The sequence below is a fragment of the Chiloscyllium plagiosum genome, unplaced genomic scaffold (assembly GCF_037043375.1).
Source record: "Chiloscyllium plagiosum isolate Xiang-an unplaced genomic scaffold, Cpla_swu_hap1 HiC_scaffold_25, whole genome shotgun sequence".
NCBI lineage: Eukaryota > Metazoa > Chordata > Chondrichthyes > Orectolobiformes > Hemiscylliidae > Chiloscyllium > Chiloscyllium plagiosum.
In genome coordinates, this window is record NW_028270163.1 from 47240035 (window position 1) to 47247107 (window position 7073).

The 7073-nt window shown below is 40.2% G+C and overlaps 1 non-coding gene across 1 annotated transcript; it reads right to left on the bottom strand.

The window, feature by feature from the left end:
* Positions 1-205: 205 nt before the first annotated feature.
* LOC122562376 (U6 spliceosomal RNA) lies at positions 206-312 on the bottom strand. Its single transcript, XR_006315293.2, has one exon. It is a non-coding gene; the product is annotated as a U6 spliceosomal RNA (small nuclear RNA).
* Positions 313-7073: the final 6761 nt, after the last annotated feature.

Sequence of the window (7073 nt, forward strand, 5' to 3'; positions counted from 1 at the left end):
TGGGGCAATTTAGCATGGCCAATTCACCTAACCTGCGCATTTTTGGACTGTGGGAGGAAACCAGAGCACCCGGAGGAAACCCATGCAGTTATGGGGAGAATGAGCAAACTCCACATAGACAGTCACCCAAGGCTGGAATTGAACCTGGGTCCCTAGCACTGTGAAGCAGCAGTGCTAGCCATTGAGCCACTGTGCCACCCCATAAAACAATATGGAACGCTTCACAAATTTGCTTGTCATCCTTGCGCAGGGGCCATGCTAATCTTCTCTGTATAGTTCCAATTTTAGTATATGTGCTGCCGAAGCGAGCCTTAACTCATAACACTCATTCAGAGAGCCAGTGCAGACACAATAGAGTGAATGGTTTTTTCTTCATTATAACAATTCTGTAACTCTGTAATGTAGCAGGAAATAGCTGGGTCCTCTTTCTGCTGTATATGTTAGGACACATCTTGTTATTCTCTCAGACTACTTCAGGACCTTATTGTTGTATTGGACTCTGGGTACCAAGTACTGGCAGCTGCTGGCTGGGGGTGGTTTACTGTCACCAATCATTCTTTTTACCTTTTTAATACAAAAGGAACATCAGGTTAAACAGCCCGCTATCCTCCTTTCGATGTTGCATCTAACTAACAGTGGAAGAGGATAGTTCAGTAAAGAGTGTTAAGAAGAGGTACTTGTCCTACAAATCAAGATCTTTTTTATTTTATAATAGCATAGATACAGTTAATATCAACTATTTAGGTGTATTTACAAACATCAGCTATCTGTTGTGTCAAGTCCTCATGCAAGATTAACAGTTCCTTCACCCAAAGACTGTGTGACATCAATGGAGCAAATGCAACTCCAATGTTAACTCTTTAAGAACCATTACTTTATACAACATCCCTCATAATTAACAATCTAATATTCATGTGTATAATTCTTTTCACATTTGCAACTATAAAAATCGCATATATAGGTAATCGGGAAGTGCATAATTCTTTCAGGATGCATTCCCTTATGACTTGAAAGATTGGTAAGTCTTCAGTTTGAGCACTGTTGACTTTGGTTCTGATTCTCTGCAAATCACTTCTCTGCCAAAGGATTTTCGATTTTCTGGATGTCCTTCCCGGAGACTGTTATTCCTGCTGAACCTGGCTTTCACCCATTACCTTCTCTGGAGGATCCTTAATCTCCTGAATTTCCTGCACAGATGAACTCTTCACTGCTCACTCAGGTTATTGTTCCATGATATCAATTGTGGATCTTTAATTAATGTTCATCAGAGAGTACTGTCCCTCTATTGAAACAATTCTTTCTTCCCTGTAGTTGCCTAATTTCTCAATCAGGCAAGGTTTTTTGATTTGAAGGGGTTTGTTTTATAATATCTTGAATATTCAGGCCAGACAAATTCTTCTTCTTGACCTGTTCTGAATCAATAAGTGTTAGTCTAGCTTCAATGGATTCATGTGCAGCTCCCCTCCATTTTATTCAATGAAATCATGTCCTTCTGTCTGCTGATATGTCTTAGTGAAGTCTACAAGCTCTTTGCTTCACATTGTTGATGAGTTTGAATCTTTTCAGTGGATGTCTTTCTGATGAACTAGAAATTTCCCATCTTTAGTCACTGCTATCATTTTCCCTGGCACTGAGCATTCTCCTCTGAGTGACAATGGATTACAGTGTTCATCAGTAAAGATAGGAATGGAAAACATCTCCACCAATCTTGTAAAATTGGTGATTTCCTTCTTGTTGACAGTGGGAAACAGTTCTCCCAATGTTGGTGAGCTCACTAGATGCTATATTCTCTTTTGGGCGCTGGATCACTCTAGGAAGTCCAGTAAAAATCTTCTCCTAATTGTTCCTTGACTGGTTAGTTGCCAATGGTTTATTTCTGAGCCAGTGATTCTTGGTGAACTGGAATAAATCCTTCTGCTATTACCTAGATGTTGAGGCCATGACCTGTGTGCAAACTGAAAAGTGAGGAGCTCTGATTTTGAGCCAAATGCACATTTCCAATTCTTGTACTCTTGTACTGTTTGAGTTGCTGTGCTACTTGTTGCATACCTAAAATATTAAAAGTAATTGTACTTGGATCATGTTGTTTTTTCTTTGTAAGTTGTAACTTCTGTTTCTTTACCATGGTGTCTGACCAGGCAAGATGGTGGTATGTGAAATAACTCCACAGAGGCTGGTATCCCATCACCAAGACAGCCTTTATTTAGCTCTTATTGGGGAGAGTCATCAATACTGCTCCATTCCTTCAGAGCCAACTCACAGAATGAACAGAACCTCTGACACTCTTGCTCTTAACTGTCAGTTGGGGATCCCTGATTGGAGCAGATTAATAGCCCCAGTCAGGGAACTCATATTCTATGAGCTCCATGTAGCTGACCTTGTTATAATCACTACAGTTCTTATTCCTATAACAAGTTTAAAATTCACAAGATATCCATTGACTTTAATAAACCTTCACTTGGTTGAATCAGTGAATTATTTTGATAGAAAGTGAGGTCTGCAGATGCTGGAGATCAGAGCTAAAAATGTGTTGCTGGAAAAGCGCAGCAGGTAAGGCAGCATCCAAGGAACAGGAGAATCAACGTTTCGGGCATAGAAGGCTTATGCCCAAAATGTCGATTCTCCTGTTCCTTGGATGCTGCCTGACCTGCTGCACTTTTCCAGCAACACATTTTCAGAATTATTTTGATACCCTACTCTCCCCAAGGTATACCTCCAATGTCTCCTTTCATAATCTTCTACATAAGGTAACCTTCTAATCAGATTTGCTCTACTATATTCATTTTCTTGTGTGGCGAGTCACTGGCAAATTTGTGAATCTATAACCGTGTCCTACATCTATACATCTTCTGAAAGTGACCCTTAGTTTTACAAAGGGAGCATTCTTTTGTCAAGGTTGGACATTTCCCATGAAGCTTTGTTGTTCCATGACACTGACCTGACTCTCAGTATCTGCTATTTGCAGTACTCTCTGTGTAGACATGTCACGTGCCTGTTTCAAGTGTCCATGTATTGAAAGGAATTTTTGCTCTCCCGAGCTAGGATCCTGTCAGAATCTGTCTGTGAGCCTTTCCGCTTTCTGCTTCCAGCATGATTTGAAAAGCTTTCTTCAAAGTTAAATCTTTCTTAGGCTGTGAGAGATCTGAAACACTCATCAATAATTTCAACAACAATTCTGTCTCTTATGAAATCCACAGTCACTGTTTCCTACAAATCTGGAATAGTTTTTTTTAGATTACATTACAGTGTAGAAACAGGCCCTTCGGCCCAACAAGTCCACACCGACCCGCCGAAGCGAAACCCACCCATACCCCTACATTTACCCCTTACCTAACACTACGGGCAATTTAGCATGGCCAATTCACCTGACCCTGCACATCTTTTTTGGACTGTGGGAGGAAACCGGAGCACCCGGAGGAAACCCACGCAGACACGGGGAGAACGTGCAAACTCCACACAGTCAGTCGCCTGAGGCGGGAATTGAACCCGGGTCTCTGGCGCTGTGAGGCAGCAGTGCTAACCACTGTGCCACCGTGCCGCCCACTAAGTCATTAAGTAAATTACAACAGATTTTTTAGTAGCTGAACTCTTCTGTTAAATTTTGCTTGTTTAGGATTTTGTTTTTTTTTCAGATTAAAATAATTATCAAAAGATTTTAAAACATGTACCTTTTTCAATATTTTCATAATTTATGATTAAAATGAGATTTATATATGCATTAATATGAGTTTAAGAGCTTGGATTTCAAAATAGTGGCATATAGGTATTGGCTATTTTCATGTAGGTGTTTGAAAAAAAGAACTAGGTCAGACAGTCCTTCCGGAACAGTGACCAAAACCAGAATGTGTCAGAGAGCAGGTGACTGTGAAATCCTGGTGTCTTAATGGAATAAATTGTTTACACTGTAGGGTTATGACAGGTAAGGTAAACATTGAAGGCTATTAGTTTGTTTTCAGTCCATAATAATCAAGGATTCATTTCAGCTTAGACAGGAAATAAATGTTGACAGGTCAGGGAAAACATAATTACCTCAGTAGGAAAGTTTATTTTCTGAAACTTCCATGCCAGAATGTTTGGTTGCATATCTCCATGTGACTAAAAGCTTGAAAGAATTTAAGTTCCCAATTTTATGAATATTTGTGTAAGAAATCAAAGCTTACAGAAACTGAGGAGAATCAGTACAAGTAGCATTTGGTAATGAGGTAGTAATATTTTTGGATTTGAGTCTCTGTAACAAATAGTGTTGGGAAGCACTTTGAAACTTTGTTTTGCGGTGTGTTTTAAGACCTTTCTAATGGTGGTGTATATACTTAGGTAGTTTGCTTTTAATTTTTTCTTTTGTGTAATAACCTACTGTTCTGTTGTTCAAGAAACGCTGTAGCCTAGTGTGAACATGTTTGAGTGACTTACCATCACATTAATTAAACTAAAGGAAACATAATGCTCTAAATCGTTAGACTCCATTCTGAGATCCAACTTATTCAGTAGCACTGTCAGCTGAAATCATAACAATTTTTTGATGGAATCTGTCAATATGTTTCAACTTGTTCAACTACAGACCTAGTATTTAATTTTGAAGCAATTCTGTATCTTAATTATTGTTTCCTTAAAATGTACAATCCTCAGTTATGTTTGGCCTATTAATGACATGAAGTACTTTTGGAAGTATTATTTCTGTTAATTTCTTCTGAATGTGTGTATTTATTCTTATTCTTTTAGAGCTGTTTTAAATCTGTAGCATCTCAACATTAATCTGCTGGTTTTAAACTTGTATCCTTGCAGTACATCAGTGCTGTTTTAAATTTCATTGCCTTTATTCAAACTTTTAAACTCTGTGTTCAGAGTTTTAAACTTTGTTATTGAGGAATATCATTTGATGTTCTTACAGAAAATCTTTAAATTCTGTTAACTAGCTTCTTTTAAAGTTTTAAGTCTGTTAAATATCAATAATGTATCTCTATGCTGCTTGCTGGTATTTTACCCGCCTTTATATGATCAAAATGGTAGTGGCCACCTTCTGGGATATTTTCCCACCTTCTGAAGCTAAGATGGAGGTTTTTCCAGGTAAAACCAATTCTAACCCCTTATTGAAGACCTAAATGTAAAGTGAGTCTCAATGTACAATTCTGTAGATATGTTTCTATGACCTCTGCCCTCATAACTTTACACAACAAAATCATGCTTTAAATACTGAGTGCCCCAATATTCTGAAAGATTTACTTTTCTACTCATTTTTCCTTCTACTAGATTCTTGCCTCAAATTGTTTACATTTGGGGAGGCTGTAGCACACTGAACATCCTAGAAACACAGGTTAATGTTCTGTGCAGGACCATTAGCTTATATATCACTTAAGCATGTTGTCGAGGATCTGCTCGCTCACTGATAACAAAACCAGTGAAAAAAATCAAGAAACTGACTTCAATAGATCTGTTCATTTCTATGAAGATGCTGAGTAACAATAATTTACATTATTATTATATACTTAACATAGTAACTTCCAGAACTCCCAGCCTCCAACTATGGCAACGTCCGACCTTACAGCCTCTGACCCTCCCAGCCTCCGACCTTAAGACTTCCCAACCCTCGTGGTGTCTGACCTTACAGCCTCTGAACTCCTAGCTTCCGACCCCACAGCCACAGAACTCCTGGCCCCCACTCAGACCTAAAGAAGTGTCCTCTCAGCCTAGCATAGCGGCCTGGCATGGAGGCCCATTGTGGCGGTCACTCAGTCTGGGGTGGATGTCCAATCTCAAGGTGATTCCAGAACGATCTCCCAGCCTCGAGAACCCTGAGGTGAAGCCTACAGTGAAGGGTTGGTTCAGAAGGGAGGCCTAGTCCCAGCATGGACTGTGTTGGAAGACCATTGCACTGAGAATTGTTTTTCTACATTTAATAATAAATTCCTAAAATCTGCAATGCTGGAATTTTTACTTCTCTATTTTTCTAAGAACTGTAGCTGAAGGAGCTGTACCTGGGGACCTTGTACCGAAGATGGTGCCATTAAGTGGTGACTTGTCTACTTTTGCCTGTACATAGATCATTGTGAGATGCTGCATTTTGGAATGACAAGTCAGGGCAGAACTTAACGGTAGATCCTGGGGAGTGTTGCTGAACAGAGACCTTGGAGTGTATGTTCGTAGTTCCTTGAAAGTGGAGTGGCAGGTAGATAGGATAGTGAAGAAGGTGTTTGGTATGCTTTCCTTTATTGGTCAGAGCACTGAGTAAAGGAGTTGGGAGGTCATTTTGCGACTGTACTCGACATTGGTTAGGCCACTTTTGGAATATTGTGTGCAATTCTCGTCTCCCTCCTTTTGGAAGGATGTTGTGAAACTTGAAAAGGTTCAGAAAAGATTTACAAGGATGTTTCCAGGGTTGGAGGATTTGAGCTACAGGGAGAGGCTGAATAGGCTGGGGCTGTTTTCCCTGGAGCGTCGGAGACTGAGGGGTGACCTTAATAGAGGTTTATAAAATCATGAAGGGCATGGATAGGAACAATAGACAAGGTCCTTTCCCAAGTGGACGAGTGGGGTTGGGGAGTCCAGAACTAGAGGGCATACATTTAGGGTGAGGAGGCAAGATTTAAAATGGACCTAAGGGACAACCTTTTCATACAGTGGGTGGTGCATGTGTGGAATGAGCTGCCAGAGGAAGTGGTGGAGGCTGGTATAATTACAGCATTTAAAAGGCATCTGGATGGGTATATGAATAGGAGGGTTTGGAGGGATATAGAGTCATAAAGTCATAGAGATGTACAGCATGGAAACATACCCTTCGGTCCAAATCGTCCATGCCGACCAGATATCCCAACCCAATCTAGTCCCACCTGCCAGCACCCGGCTCATATCCCTCCAAACCATTCATAGACCCATCCAAATGCCTCTTAAATGTTGCGTGAAAAAGTTACCCTGTAAGTCTCTTTTATATCTTTCCCCTCTCAGCCTAAACCTATGCCCTCTAGTTCCAGACTCCCTGACCCAGGGAAAAGACTTTGTCTATTTATCTTATCCATGCCCCACATAATTTTGTAAACCTCTATAAGGTCACCCTTTATCCTCCGATACTCCAAGGAAAA